Raw genomic sequence first — 16,673 nt, forward strand, 5'->3', positions numbered from 1 at the left:
CAATGGGCTTGCTTCGCAAGACGAAAAAACCACTAGACGAAGAGAATCACAGAACGGATTCTTTTCGTCTTGCGAGGTACCACTGTACTGGCTCACAGGGAAAACTTCAGAAATTCATCTAGACATGTGAGCTCAGCTACTCAGCAGCCCCTCTGTCTGAGTGATAATTCCTGGCATCCGGATACCTGAGTGCCAGACAGTAGTCATTCTAGAAAGAACAAACCCAGATGGAGACAAAAGGGTGTGATTAACTTGGCTGGGAAACTGGGAAATGTAAATATCTCTTTTGGTACACTTGATGGGTGTTTGGTGGAGGGCAAGGGGAACCATGGGGCAGGATCCAGGATGCTCAGATTGCTGCCACCAGACCTCCCCTTTCATGATGTAACCGTGATGTAAGAGTGATGTAGTTTGGGGGTGTAACATGGGGATTAGCAGCTAATAAAAGTTTGGGTTCTCTTTTGTTCGGGGCTTCCATCTTGTTCCACCTGGTGGCAGGTGGGAGTCCTGTTGCGACAGTCTTCAATAAGGACCAAGCCTACTGGCTGCTGTTTTACTCTGGTATTCCTGGCTGGTGTCCTTGTTTTTTGCCCAAGGGAGCCCTCAGATTTTTCCGTTAACAGTGTGGCAGGGAGTTCCATAGTTCAACTTTGTGCTGGATGAAGAAGTTCTCTTTTTTACCTGTTCTGAACCTTCCAACATTTGTTTACATTTATATACTTGCTAGTTCTCATGAGAAGGAGCCCTGCCCACAGAGCTGTATCGCTGATAGGCAGATACTCAGACCAGAGAAATGCAATTGCTAGAGAGGGCTCTGTGTGATGTCATTTCCTCTCTCCTGGAGAGGAAGGAGCATATAGTACTTCCTCTTCCTCTCTCTCTCTTCCTTTGACCAGCCCTGAGCAGTGCCGGATTTACGTATAAGCTAAACAAGCTATAGCTTAGGGCACCACTCTCTAGGGTGCCCCCCAAAAAAATTAAAGGAAAAAAACCCTGAATGTATATTTCCAAAATATAAGATCTAAAACATAATAAAACCTACATACAGCAAAAGTGTTTTGTGTTGTGTAGGCTCCTGTGATGTAAGTACAGTGGTGCCTCGCAAGACAAAATTAATTCGTTCCGTGAGTTTTGTCGTCTTGCGATTTGTTTCGTCTTGCGAAGCACGGTGTCGGAAAAGTTTTGGAAAAGCTTCAAAAATCACCAAAGTCTTCAAAAACCTCAAAAAAGGCTACCATACCGCGTGCTATGAGTCGCTCCTCGAAGTCAAGTCGCAACTGTATTAACGGTTTTAAGAAAAAGGAAACAAACTTGCAAGACGTTCCCGTCTTGCGAAGCAAGCCCATAGGGAAAATCGTCTTGTGAAGCAGCTCAAAAAACAAAAAACCCTTTCGTCTTGTGAGTTTTCCGTCTTGCGAGGCATTCGTCTTGCGAGGTACCACTGTAATGGGCCCCGCCTGCTAGCCTGCTCCCTAAAATATCACTGGTTTGCTTATTTCTATATATAGGGTGCCTACATTCTGCATGGACTGGTTGCACAACAACATGTGCAAATGGCTTCAGATACCTGTTAGGTCCATCAATTACCAGATAGCATATATTCAGCACAAAAAACAGTGACAATTGGTTGCTGACAAAGGACAGCTGAACATATAAAGGGCCCCATTACCTTCAGGAGCTCAGGGCCTCATCCAGCCTATATCCGGCCCTGATCCTGAGGGCAGCTGTGCCCTGTTGTTGCTATAGTTCCAGGCACATGCCTGAAGCTGGTCATACTGTAAATATAAATATTTTGCCTGCATGGATTTTACTGCTGTCATTGCTGTGAATCAATGCAAGAATGTAAGCGATTAAATTATATTTTTAAACTTGCTTCCCAAGCTGTTGCCTGATTCTTTGTTAAGCGGGGCAAGAAGGGGAAAGCCCTACTTTGTAGCCACACTTTCTGAAAACAAGGTTTCGCAGCCTGATTGCTTCGCTTTTAATTTTGCAGCCCAGGAGGGGAGTTTGAAACTCTGTTCAGCCCACACACGTGGGTGCCCAGAGAGATAAATTGTAATGAATATACCCTCTCCTATCCAGTCAAACCCATCCCACAAGGAGAGAGGGATGAAGACTTTGCTCTGTTGACTTTCTCCATGCTGTGCTTTGTTGCAAACAAAATCTGCCCTTATTCCCTTATGGGGAACACAAGAGCCCTTATAGAGTCCTTTGTAGGTTCTCCATCAGTAGGAGAAAATAAGAGAGGCCAACCAGAAAATATTGAAAAACAAAGCTAGTAAGCCTGATCTTTTTTGAACTGTTGCAACAGGGTGCTCCCCTCACACGCAGGAAAGGAGGAGGACCCAGAACCAAGGTGTGCCTGAGCTTATATAGACATTTTAAATTGCCTTTCCTGGAGCTCAAGTCCACCCCTCCATACATTATACCTACATCACAGAAAAGGCGGTCTACAACAGAAATTTGAATGTTTTAGTTTTTCCTGTCTGCCAGGTTATCTGATAACGCCTTATCTGATTGCCTTTCCTGGTAGTCTGGCCATTCCTTTGAGATGGTGATTACCCAATTCCTGAGACTATGGGAAGGTTCCCTCATCCCCTCCCTCCTTGCAGAGAAACATTTGGTCAGCTTGGGAGTCAAAATGGTTTCAGGACGGTCTTCCTGTGCTGCTCCAGATGTGTGGTCCACATATCTATGTACGTGCTTGTTTGGTACATTTATGAACATTTATTATACATAAAAGACATTTTTTTATTATTATTTCAGCTTCATGTTATAAACTTCAACCATGAGGATAATCCAGTTCATCAGTGCAATCCTGAGCATGTTTATTTTCTGGAAATAACTCCTACTGTGTTCAATTTGGCTTACTCTCCAGGAAGTGAGGTCTGTGGGTATAGGGCAGTCTATAAATTCTATTATTATTATTATTATTATTATTATTATGGATTGCAACCTGTGCCACCTTTAGCTCTTTGGTGATCAGGAATAAGCTGAGATGGGACGTTAATTGTGTGCCACATTCCCCCCCCCCAAAAAAAATCTGGGGTGGGGTGAGCAGGAAATGATTAAAAGCTTCCCAACACAACCGTTTCTTATTTCAAGTTGGGAGGCAGCCTGGGGGCAACGTTTAAGCCTTGCTTATGGCGAAAAATACGGTACTTAATTCTTGAGAGCATTTATTTACTTATTGTTGCCTTTGTATCTCACGTTTTCTCCAACGAGCTCAAGGTGGAGTACAAATCTCTCCCTCCCACACCTTGCTGCTCCATGTGTGGTAAATTACATTTTTCAGGATTCTGTAGGGTGGTTGTTATGAAATGGATGGTGGTGGACACACAGCCAACATCATGGAAACAAGCGTATTAAAGTATAATCAAAAGAAACCCACAGAAAGAGCTGACATTCGAAGCAACAACTCAGATATAAAAGCTCCAGTTTGTTTCTCCTGTCTTCATCACTAGACACCTAAAGCATCGACGGAACGGGAAGGGTGGATTTTCAAAGGGGGGGGGGTGGGCATTGGTAAAAGTTCCACATCTGGGAAAGGATGGTTTTACAAGAACGCGGGTGGCGCTGTAGGTTAAACAACAGAGCCTAGGACTCGCCGATCAGAAGGTCGTGGTTCGAATCCCTGTGACAGGGTGAGCTCCCGTTGCTCGGTCCCTGCTCCTGCCAACCTAGCAGTTCGAAAGCACGTCAAAGTGCAAGTAGATAAATAGGTACCGCTCCTGCGGGAAGGTAAACGGCGTTTCCGTGCGCTGCTCTGGTTCGCCAGAAGCGGCTTAGTCATGCTGGCCACATGACCCAGAAGCTGTACTCCGGCTCCCTCGGCCAATAAAGCGAGATGAGCGCCGCAACCCCAGAGTCGGCCACGACTGGACCTAATGGTCAGGGGTCCCTTGACCTTTAAGGAGAGCCCTGGAGTTTGATCCAGCTCAGCATCTTGTTGTTGCCATGTTCAAAAAGATGCACAGGCAGGTTCTGAGTGCGTAAAAACGTAAGGAGAGATCTTCCTGGATTAGGCCAATGGCCCCATCTAGTCCAGCATCCTGATCTCACAGCGGCCGCCAACCAGATTGCCTGTGGGCAGGGCCGGCCCAAGACATTTTGGCAACTGAGGCGAATGGCAAAATGGTCTCCCCCTCTCTCCCCACCAGGGAATAATGGGTGAATGAAGATCTACATCAGGAACAAGGGAATGGGAATGAATATCTACATCTGGTTCTGGTTATTTATGTGCGCCACTACAGCAGCAAGAATGTTGATTGCACAAAATTGGAAGACTGGAGGAATGCCAACTAAAGAACAACGGCAAGAGAAGTTGAAGAACTATGCAGAACTGGCAAAAATGACAGAAAGACTAAGAGAAAAAGACAACAGAGACTTTGAAAAAGAGCGGGAACCATTCATGTTATATTTGCAGAAACAAAGAAAGGCAATAGACCTGGTGTCAGGATTTAAATAAACATCCACATTATTAGCATCAGAAAATGTTTGGAAGATAGTGAAATAAGATGATGTATTTAATTTTATTTTTATGTTTTTAAGGTTTGGTGTTATGTTATTAATAACTTTTCCTGCTGTGAGATAGCAAAGCTGGTGAAAATAGAAACAAACCAGAAACGCAAGTTGGGGGAAGTCTTGGAGGGGAGGGAGGGAGGAATATATAGCAAATGTTAAGAATTTGAGATGTATGTGATATTAAAGAATATCTACATCTGGTTCTGCAGCCCCTGTGGATCCTGCCGCCTGAGGGAGTTGCCGGAGCTGCTTGTGGGAATCAGAGCACAATTCCAACGCTCTCCTCTCCTGTGGCTTCCAGCAATCAGCATTCAGAAGCATTGCTTCTGCATAACTCTGTTCTCTGCGTGAGTTAGACCATTTGCTCCCCAAGCTCAGTACTGCATACCCTCCAACATTTATCCAATGAAAATAGGGATATTCTATTTAATCATCATCATCATCATCATCATCATCATCCACCCATCTGACTGGGCTGCCCCAGCCACTCTGAGTGGTTTCCAACAAATATAAAATCATAATAAAACATTAAACATTTTAAAAACTTCCCTGGGCAGGGCTGCCTTCAGACGTCTTCTAAAGGTTGTATGTTTACTTATCTCATGGGTCGTATAATTCCCTACCCTCCAACATTTCTCTGATGAAAATAGTGATATCCCAAGGAAAAGCTTTTGAATTCTGGTGCTGGAGGAGACTCTTGAGAGTCCCATGGACTGCAAGAAGATCAAACCTCTCCATTCTGAAGGAAATCAGCCCTGAGTGCTCACTGGAAGGACAGATCCTGAAGCTGAGGCTCCAAGACTTTGGCCACATCGTGAGAAGAGAAGACTCCCTGGAAAAGACCCTGATGTTGGGAAAGATGGAGGGCACAAGGAGAAGGGGACGGCAGAGGACGAGGTGGTGGGACAGTGTTCTCGAAGCTACCAGCATGAGTTTGACCAAACTGCGGGAGGCAGTGGAGGACAGGAGTGCCTGGCATGCTCTGGTCCAGGGGGTCACGAAGAGGCGGACATGACTGAACGACTAAACAACAACAACAAAGGAAATGCAGGACATTCTGGGATCAAAGCAAAAACCGGGACGGCTTCTGTGAATCCAGGACTGTCCCTGCGAAATAAGGACACTTGGAAGGACTGGTATTGCCTGCACTGCCTGGGAGTGGATTTCCAGGTTTCCAAACAGCAAGATGCCCCTGGGTACCGAATGAAATGGATCCTGTTAATGACTTGCATGGCCAGAGTACAGTCAGGTTTTGCCACCAGGGAGCTTTTACGAGAGAGGGAGGCGACTAAATTGCCCGGCCTTTGCGTATTACTTGTAGCAGATGCTGAGTGGGCAGATCAGGTTCACCAAAGCGAGCCAGGGCTTAGGAGCAAGCCTCTTAAGAAGGGAGTCTGCAGCATTTGGGTGGCGCTGTGGTCTAAACCACTGAGCCTGGGGCTTGCTGATCAGAAGGTTGGCAATTCGAATCCCCGTGACAGGGTGAGCTCCCATTGCTCTGTCCCAGCTCCTGCCAACCTAGCAGTCTTGTTTGTGTGTGTGGTTTGGGAGCTGCACGGTCAGGGAAAAAACAATGCTGTCCAGGGTTGTAAAGACTGCAGAGAGAATAATTGGGTGCACTCTTCCCACCTTGGATCAAATCTATGCATCCGGGTGCCATAAGAAAGCTGCAGAGATAGCGCAGGATAGTGCGCACCCCGGAAGTGATCTCTTTCAGCTTCTGCCTTCTGGAAGAAGGTACAGGGTTATAAAGACTAGGACTAGCCGCCTGAGAAACAGTTTCTACCGAAATGCGATTTTGGTTTTAAACGCATTGTAAGGAGTCTGTATGGGAGGATATTGTATCTATAAATGGGTATCAGAGTTTTTAGGGGGCTAACCAGGTTGGGATAGCTGTGATAGCAGGCTTGTTGGTTTTTGAATGTCTTATGTAGATTTTTCAATTTCATTCTGTATGGGACAATGACAATAAAGATTATCATATTGTATCGTATTGTATCGTATCGTGCAAGTAGATAAATAGGTACCACTCCGGTGGGAAGGTAAACGGTGTTTCCGTGCGCTCCTCTGGTTCGCCAGAAGCAGCTTAGTCATGCTGGCCACATGACCTGGAAGCTGTACGCCGGCTCCCTCGGCCTATAGAGCGAGATGAGCGCACAAACCCCGAGTCATTCACAACTGGACTTAATGTTTAGGGGGTATCTTTACCTTTACTTTAGTTCAGAGAGAAGGCAAGGTAACCTGCTGGGAGTTTTTTAAAAAGAGAAAGTTGAGAGAGAGAAAGGTTTTCCTCCTCTTCTCAACATGTGGGCATCTCATGAAGCTGAATGCTGGAAGAGTCGGGGGCGGCAAATTAAAGTCCTTTATCCTTCACACGGTGCATAGTTTAACTATGGAACTCCTTGCCACAGGAGGCAGTCATGGCCACTGACCTAGATGGCTTTAAAAGAGGACTGGAGAAATTATTGAAGGACAGGGCTATGGGTGGCTCCTACTAGCCATAGTTGGAGGAAGAAATGCAAAGCAGTAGCTGGGAGCTCCAGGAGTGGCGAATGCTCTTCTGCTTGGCTTCTGCTTGTGGGTTTCCCTTGGGGCTGGCCTTCCCTGAGGTTGCTTCCAGACAAGCACTTGGTCCACAATTTGTTCTGATTTGTTTGTGCGAGGCAGGCAGGGAGGTTATGCAACGCAGTAGCAAACAGTTGCTATTTCACATTTTCCAATTACATTTTCCTATTACTTTCCTTACCAAAAAAATTCTTTAAAAATTTTTAAATAATAATAATAATAATAATAATAATAATAATAATATATAATAATATATGATCATTTGAGTCCAGCAAATGGATTCTACCTTAACAAGGTGTTGGACTAGATGATGATGATGATGATGATGATGATGATGATAATAATAATAATAATAATAATAATAATAATAATAATAATAATAATTTATTTATACCCCACACTCCCCGGTTCTCAGGGCAGCTAACAACAAATTTAAAACACTTTGAAACACTTAATTATAAAACCCTCAGGGTCCCTTCCCACTTTACAATTCTACAGGAAAGGCGGAGGGGAAGATGGCAAAGGCTATTCTTCAGTGGTAGCCCCTCTGCGTTGCAAGGAGAGGGTCTTGCGTTCAATTCCCAGTGCCAATCAGTGTAGACAGTACTGGTGTCAGGCTCTTGTCTGGCTAAGTGCTGAAGCTTTTATTCTAAAAATCACTGTGCAACCTCAACACGGACCAAGCTGCAGGTTACACGATCCTGTGCTTCAGAACAGAGCTCTAAGTTTGACCACTGCAGCGCTAGATATCCCCTGGGTCCCTTCTATGATAAGCTGGTAGGCACAAACTAAGTCTATGGGCAGAGCCGCGCATTTAAAGCGCACAACTCCTCACCCCCCAATACTGGGAACTGTAGTTTCTCAAAGGCGCCGGGAACTTTAGCTCTTTGCCCTCTGCACATGGCTTCTCTAAAGCATCCCAGGAACCACAGTTTCTGCTGCAAAGAGCTAAAGTTCCCAGCACCTTCGAGAAACTACAGTTCCCAGTATTGGGGGGTGGAGGGAGTTGTGCGCTTTAAATGTGTGGCTCTTAAGGGAGTGCAGCCGGTTCAGTCACACTGGGCATGGAGTCCTGGGGGTGCAAGAACTATTACTTAGAATGGAGTAAGAGAAGTGGGGGAGCCAAATTTTGATGTCACCCGGAGCACCGCTGAAATCTGAGACCCCAGGGTCTGCCACTGCCGCATGCTCTGCCCTCTGTCCCAGCACCTGACACGCCCCCTCGGCCCTCATTTTGGAGAGTTGGGTGGGCCCAGACATTTGCACATTTCGGGTCCTGAGAGAGAGCGCTGGGCAGGCAAGCGAGGACTCCTGCGAGCAGACAGAGGGAAACGAGGGGAGTTCTGTAGCTCCGTGGTAGAGCATCTGCCTTGCGCACAGAGGGTTGTGGGTTCAAACCCCCAGCGCATCTCTGGGTATGGCTGGGGAAGACCCATCCTGGCTGAAATCTTGGAGAGCAGTTGCCAGCCAGTGTAGACCAGGGGTCAGCAACTTTTTTCAGCAGGGGGCCAGTCCACTCTCCCTCAAACCTTGTTGGGGGCCGGACTATATTTTTTTTTTGGGGGGGATGAACAAATTCCTGTGCCACACAAATAACCCAGAGATGCATTTTAAACAAAAGCACACATTCTACTCATGTAAAAAGTAGAGACATCACCTTGCCAACAAACGTCCGTATAGTAAAAGCTATGGTTTTCCCAGTAGTGCTGTATGGAAGTGAGAGCTGGACCATAAAGAAGGCTGATCGCCGGAAGAATGGATGCTTTTGAATTATGGTGCTGGAGGAGACTCTTGAGAGTCCCATGGACTGCAAGAAGATCAAACCGATCCATTCTGAAGGAAATCAGCCCTGAGTGCTCACTGGAAGGACAGATCCTGAAGCTGAGGCTCCAATCCTTTGGCCACCTCAGGAGAAGAGAAGACTCCCTGGAAAAGACCCTGATGTTGGGAAAGATGGAGGGCACAAGGAGAAGGGGACGACAGAGGACGAGATGGTGGGACAGTGTTCTCGAAGCTACATACATGAGTTTGACCAAACTGCGGGAGGCAGTGGAGGACAGGAGGGCCTGGCGTGCTCTGGTCCAGGGGGTCACGAAGAGTCAGACATAACTAAACGACTAAACAACAACAACAACACTCATGTAAAAACACAATTCGCAGACTGTCCACAGGCCGGATTGAGAAGGCGATTGGGCCGCATCCAGCCCCTGGGCCTTAGGTTACCTACCCCTGGTGTAGACGATGCTGAGGTCATTGGCCCACAGGCCTGAGGCCACAAGGCAGCTCCCTGTGTCCCTAAGAGCATAGAAGCAGCAACTAGAATGCTCCAGGGACCAGAGCAACTTCCAAAAGAGAAGGCAACGGTTTGGAGCATTTTTCATTTGGAAGAAATATGGGTGAGAGAAGATGCAACAGAGGTGCAGGAAATTATGCTCATTGTAGGTAGAGAGAAGCTTTTCACCAGAACACTAAAAGGCAGGGACCATCCAGCAAAGTGGAAGGCTGGAAGATTCAGGAAGAGACCAATGGAAGGACTCCTTCAGCTACAGCATGGGATACCACAACGTAGTCATCAGCAACTTCACTGGGAGATAAGGTGAACAATGACTATCAGTTGTAATGCATTTGCAGAGCCTCCAGGGTCAGGAATAGTCTACCTCTAAACACCTGCCAGTAGTGATGTATGGAAGTGAGAGCTGGACCATAAAGAAGGCTGATTGCCGAAGAATGGATGCTTTTGAATTCTGGTGCTGGAGGAGACTCTTGAGAGTCCCGTGGACTGCAAGAAGATCAACCCTACCCATTCTTAAGGAAATCAGCCCTGAGTGCTCACTGGAAGGACAGATCATGAAGCTGAGGCTCCAAGACTTTGGCCAGCTCGTGAGAAGAGAAGACTCCCTGGAAAAGACCCTGATGTTGGGAAAGATGGAGGGCACAAGGAGAAGGGGACGACAGAGGACGAGATGGTGGGACAGTGTTCTCAAAGCTACCAACATGAGTTTGACCAAACTGCGGGAGGCAGTGGAAGACAGAAGTGCCTGGCGTGCTCTGGTCCAGGGGGTCATGAAGAGGCGGACACGACTAAATGACTAAACAACAACAAACACCTGCTGCTGGAGACCACAAGTGGGAGAGTCCCATTACACTCCATTCCTGTTTGTGGGCTTCCCAGATAACCCAAGGAGATGCTGGATCAGCACCTTCCAACCAAATGCCTCTATTGGGAAACCCGCAAACAGGATCGGAACAATTCTCCCCTCCTGTGGTTTCCAGGAACTGGGATTCAGAAGTGCTGCTGCCTCTAACTGTGGTCTGAGCAAACACACCTTCTCTGACGGAAGAGTTAAGGATGTGGGCATCTCTTGCCCAGCTGTAGCCTGGTTGTGTGATTTTAGCGATGGGAGAGAGGCGGAAGGCAGCTCAGAGACCGGTGCGCTTGGGAGCCAAGTCTCTGTGCTTCCAATGGGAATCGGTTCCCAGTAAAACTGCATCTTTAGCGAAGGTTTCCTAAACCTAAAATTGCCCATCAAATGCATATATATGTGTTTGTCTTCCTTTCTTTTTTTTAATGATCCAAAACATTGCTTTCTGCTGTCAACACCAGGTTAACTAGCAGATAAAGCATGTGGTGGACACGAAGGTCTTGGGAGAAAAGCAATGACAAACCTAGACAGCATCTTAAAAAGCAGAGACATCACCTTGCCAACAAAGGTCCGTCTAGTTCAAGCTATGGTTTTCCCAGTAGTGATGTATGGAGGTGAGAGCTGGACCATAAAGAAGGCTGACTGCTGAAGAATTGACGCTTTTGAATTATGGTGCTGGAGGAGACTCTTGAGAGTCCCATGGACTGCAAGAAGATCGAACCTATCCATTCTGAAGGAAATCAGCCCTGAGTGCTCACTGGAAGGACAGATCCTGAAGCTAAGGCTCCAATCCTTTGGCCACCTCATGAGAAGAGAAGACTTCCTGGAAAAGACCCTGATGTTGGGAAAGATGGAGGGCACAAGGAGAAGGGGACGACAGAGGACGAGATGGTTGGACAGTGTTCTTGAAGCTTTGACCAAACTGCGGCAGGCAGTGGAAGACAGGAGTGCCTGGCGTGCTCTGGTCCAGGGGGTCACGAAGAGTCGGACACGACTAAACAACAACGGACACGAAGGAGAACCCTGGGAACAGGGAACCGCTGACCAGCAGTGTTCTTTAGAGCAGTGTTTCCCAACCGGTGTTCCGCGGCACACTACTGTGCCGTGAGACATCGGCTGGTGTGCCGTGGGAGGGAGGCGGGCGAGAGGCGGCGGCGGCGAGGATCCGGCGGGGGTGGGGGGAGCGGGGGCCGTCGCGCGCAACCGAACTCACTTGGCGCGCTGCCGGCTTGTCCTCCTTCAACCCGGGTCGGGCCAGGCCTGCTCACGTCCCCGGATCCCCTAGCAGCAGCCGCACGCTCTCCAAAAGCGCAACGCTGCGCGCAACCGCTCGGCCAGCTGGTGCTCTGCGACTCCGCCCTTTCCCCTCCCAGCGCCGGAGGGTTCACGCGACCGCAGCTGTTCCCTTTCGCAGCGCGCGGGAAACAATTCCAGGCCGATTGCCTTGTGCCGAAAAGCACCGCCTCTCCTTCCAGCTCAGGCCCGGGCCGCCGGCTCCCCGAATGACGTCACGGGGGCGGGGCTTTAATGGTGGTGTGCCGCGAGATTTTTTTCCGGTAAACAGGTGTGCCGTTGCCCAAAAACGTTTGGGAAACACTGCTTTAGAGGATACAGTTAAACCCTCCTTGCGTTTCACCCCCCCTCCTCTCTCTTACGGAATTAGCAATTAGCTTTCCTGCATGTCAGAGAACCGGCGCCAAATGTCAACACATCTAGTGGGAAGCAGGTGCCGCCGATTTAACTGAGATACTCGTAATGGGAAAGCACATTAACCTCGTTCTAAAAAAAAAACCCCAGAGCAAACTGTAATCATGGGCGCGCTGCATTTCATCATGAGGGCATCTGGAACTTTGATAGTATTTTAATGCAGTTCTGAGATAGGAGAGGCGCGCTCCTTTGTCAACGTGGCAGGCGCACCACATTCTGTCCATAGACCTACCTGCCTATTCTTTGCAAGAACTGCCCCCCCTCAAAAAAAAACCTCACAGTGGAGCTGCATTTGCTACAGATCTCCCTGGTCTATCGGATGCCTGCAGAGGCGCAAGTGGCGCAATGTGCATCCTATCGTAAAATTGACTATAATCGGCTGAATTATACGGTGCGGAGAAAGCGGCAGACAAAGACTCCAAAATTCAGCAGCAGAAATGCGAACCCGGAGAGGCTGCCGAGCAGAAGCGGAAGAAGTTGGTTTTGGGGGTTCAAATTTGTCCTCAGGACACAGCTTAGAACATTTATCTCTCTGTGTGTGGCCCAAAAAGCATTGTTCTTCAAACAGTCGCTTCTGGGAATAAAGCTTTAAGATAAAGTTCCAAAGTTTTTCAGGGCTTTTTAAAAATCCTTTTTCTTTTTGTTCAGAAATTGAGTTTTAAAATACCTGCTGTGGGGATTCTGGAAGACTGAGCGTGGAATCCTATGTATGGCTACTCGGAAGTAACTCCTGCGCCCTTCACCGCAGCTTGCTCCCAGGTAAGCGCGCATAGAACTGAAGCCTAAAGGAACTTGGATTCTAAGTTGGAGAGATTTCCGTAGGAAATGCGCAGTTGTCTTTGAAGGGATTATTCCCTTTGCAAGACAATAGGTGCGGGGAGAGCAGAAAAATTGAGAGCACGGTGTGTGCTCTTTGATCCCAAGGGACAGGTCTCCTGTTAACGAAATAGTTCTAAAACAAACCTTTCAGAGCCGGCTGCAGAGAAATACCCACAGGAAGGAAAAGGGGGAAAAGCAAACATTGCGACAAATATTTTTTTTCTATCTTTTTTTTTAAAAAAAGCAATATATGCATTATTTGCAAAATGCCACTAATACATTTCAATACATAGAGGAATTTCCGCCCGCCCTTCTCTCTCAAATTGGGTGATTTTTTTCTGTGTCCTCCACCACCCAAAAGCGTTTTTTCTTTAAAAGGGAACAAAAAGTAGCTAGTTTATCAAAAGACAAATCCTCCTTCAAGGAACCCGGTTCCAAACAATCCCTGTTCAAAGAGAAGGCGTGCTTTTGGTCCTCTCTGCTGGCGGACCAAAAACAAATGTTTAAGCGGCTGATCTCCTTGAAGGAGAGGTTAAGGCGGAGAAGGAGGTTCGCCACTGGAGAACCATAAAGCCCCCCTCCCTCCCCCCAGGTCCGACCCCCCCCCAGGTCCTTCCCACCCCAAGCCTGCCAGTTCCAAAGCTCTGGGTTGGTTTCGAGAGCATGCAAAGCCAGGAACTCACAAGCCCCGCCAAGACAAAGAGGAGAGGCTGGCAAATCACAGCTAGCAGACGCCTACCTGCCCGGGTGTGATGCCTGGGTTGCACTGTTCCGTCTGATGTTCGAGCCTTGCACTGTGTTCTCTGCCGGAGTGGCCCCCTCTATATGTACACGCAGGCACACACACACACACACACACGCACAAACCTTGCCAGCCCATTAACATGTGGATCGGTGAGTCCAACCCTCTGAAGGAGCCACCTGACTGAGCCACTGCCTTAGCAGCTGCGCGCCCCTCGGAGAAACCTTCCCGGAAAGTGTTTTGTCACACTCCAGGAAGCTGGAACAATGGCACAGGGGCATCACCGGCAGCCCTAAAAGTGAGGCTTCCGATGGGCTTGGGCTTCTCTGGCTCTGCGATGCTGCTCGCTCAGGCATCGCTGGTGAGGTTCCCTGGGAGTCTCGTGCTTCCAGACCTCACCGGGCGCTGCCTTGTGGCGGCTCTGGTTATTTGCCCATTGGGGCCAGAGTTGCCTGCTCAGGCTGGCAGCAGCTGCGGGAGGAGGGCTGCAGAGGAGGGTCCCAGAGTCAATTCTGGTGTCTCCAGGTAGGGCTGCGAGAGACTCCTCGACTGAAATCCTGGACAGCTGCTGCCGGTTGGTGCAGACGATACCACACAGATGAGCAAATAGTCTGGTGCAGTCAATGGAAGCTTTTTCTGTCCCTTTCTCCATCATCTGAGGCACCCGCTGCCCTCCATCACCTGCTTCCTGAGCCTTCTGACTGGGAGACACTAAGCACAGGAAGCTGGAGGCTTCTGCATTCAAAGCATAGGTTCTGCCACTTAGTTCCTGTCCCCCGCCTAAGAGCCAACAGGGTGGAGTGGTTAGGGGTCTGCGGGTGGGAAGCCCTGAGTTCAAATCCCACTGCTGCCACCAGTTTATAAGGTGGACTCAGACAAGATTCTGTGACTCAGTGCTCCCCATATGTCATAAAGCAAAGGTGTGTGTGTGTGGGGGGGAACCTGTGGCTCTCCACGTGCCTTTGGACTCCACCTCCCATCAGCATGGCAAATGGTCAGGGATTATGGGTGTTGTAGCCCTGAAATATCTGGGGACCCACAGTGGCCCGATGCCAGCAATAAAGGTCTTGAGGCCTTGCCATAGCCACCTGGTTGGCCACTGTGAGCACAGGCTGCTGAATTTTAACAGGGAGAAATGTAAAGTATTGCACTTGGGCAAAAAAAATGAGAGGCACAAATACAAGATGGGTGACACCTGGCTTGAGAGCAGTACATGTGAAAAGGATCTAGGAGTCTTGGTTGACCACAAACTTGACATGAGCCAACAGTGTGACGCGGCAGCTAAAAAAGCCAATGCAATTCTGGGCTGCATCAATAGGAGTATAGCATCTAGATCAAGGGAAGTAATAGTGCCGCTGTATTCTGCTCTGGTCAGACCTCACCTGGAGTACTGTGTCCAGTTCTGGGCACCACAGTTCAAGAAGGACACGGACAAACTGGAACGTGTCCAGAGGAGGGCAACCAAAATGGTCAAAGGCCTGGAAACGATGCCTTATGAGGAACGGCTAAGGGAGCTGGGCATGTTTAGCCTGGAGAAGAGGAGGATAAGGGGTGATATGATAGCCATGTTCAAATATATAAAAGGATGTCACATAGAGGAGGGAGAAAGGTTGTTTTCTGCTGCTCCAGACAAGCGTACACGGAGCAATGGATCCAAACTACAAGAAAGAAGATTCCACCTAAACATTAGGAAGAACTTCCTGACAGTAAGAGCTGTTTGACAGTGGAATTTGCTGCCAAGGAGTGTGGTGGAGTCTCCTGCTTTGGAGGTCTTTAAGCAGAGGCTTGACAACCATATGTCGGGAGTGCTCTGATGGTGTTTCCTGCTTGGCAGGGGGTTGGACTCGATGGCCCTTGTGGTCACTTCCAACTATGATTCTATGATTCTATGAAATAATAATAATAATAATAATAATAATAATAATAATAATAATAATAATTTATTATTTATACCCCGCCCATCTGGCTGGGTTTTCCCATGGGCCTGATCCAGCTGCCAAGACTCCCTTGTTCTTAAGTGATAATACTACTGAGCTACAGTGTATGGGTTGTTGGGGAGGGTTAGTACCTCGGGGGGGGGGGGGAGGAACCATCATGCTCCTTCTGTGGTTGTTTGTTGACCTTTGGTCCCCCATCCTGCGCTCAGCTCTCACTTGTGGCTCCTAGAAGCCGTCAGCAGGCGACAGCAGATGGCCAGCTAAACGAGGTGAATCTGGGACTTCCCCTGCTTGTGAAGACAGGCTCAGCAGATGAGCAAATGAGACCAAGAGTGAGTCCAATGAATAATAATAATAATAATAATAATAATAATAATAATAATAATAATTTATTTATACCTTGCCCACTCTGGGCGGCTTCCAACAAAATATCTGTGGGAATGCTCAGGGATGCAGAAGAGGATATATTGTCTGATTATAGCCTTTCCAACTTGTGTTAACAAGTTCATAATTTAGCAGATTAACATTCCCCTTTTTAAACTCACAGCGGATGCGTTTGCTCAGGCTCGCTAAAGCCTCTATAATAACTGTTTTGGTTTCCCCCTTATTACCTCATAAAAGATAAGACACGACACAGTCTTCTATAAAAGTATAAAAAGGTTTACTCACACAACATTCTGTTCACAATTGGATCCCAGAAGGCAGACTTAGCTTAGAAAAGTAACGTACACCTGGAAACTACCTCATAAGGAGACAGTCCCTTTGTCCTCTCTTGCCTGCCCTGTGCTTTTGTCGTTACCTGCACAGGTGAGGCCACACCCACCTCTAGTCACATGCAGAGGAAGTCTGTCCCAGCCGAGAAGGACACAGGAAGTTTACCTTCTGGCTAGACAAACATTCCTCCCCATGTGTAAACATGTTCACTCTAGGAATGTTTACTTGACTGCTCTTGTGTTTCACATCCCACAATATTAAAATACAGTAATGCATCAAACATTAAAAGCTTCCCTAAATAGGGCTGCCTTCAGATATATAAAAGTCTGGTAGTTGTTTATCGCCTTGACATCTTGTGGGAGGGCGTTCCACAGGGAGGGCGCCACCACTGAGAAGGCCCTCTGCCTGGTTCCCTGTAACTTGGCTTCTCGCAGGGAGGGAACTGCCAGAAGGCCCTCGGTGCTGGACCTCAGTGTCTGGGCAGAATGATGGGGGTGGAGACGCTCCTTCAGATATCCACTC

At 48.0% G+C, this 16,673-nt stretch overlaps 1 protein-coding gene across 1 annotated transcript in view; it reads right to left on the reverse strand.

The window, feature by feature from the left end:
* Positions 1 to 13,696, reverse strand: part of PNOC (prepronociceptin) — a 43,960-nt gene extending 30,264 nt beyond the window's left edge. Inside the window, exon 1 of the mRNA XM_083494851.1 lies at positions 13,498 to 13,696. The gene's annotated coding sequence lies outside the window, so the exon portion shown is untranslated. The remainder of the gene's footprint in view (positions 1 to 13,497) is intronic.
* Between the last annotated feature and the right edge of the window lie 2,977 nt (positions 13,697 to 16,673).

Source organism: Podarcis liolepis (assembly GCF_965112155.1).
Source record: "Podarcis liolepis genome assembly, chromosome: 3".
Classification (NCBI taxonomy): domain Eukaryota; kingdom Metazoa; phylum Chordata; class Lepidosauria; order Squamata; family Lacertidae; genus Podarcis; species Podarcis liolepis.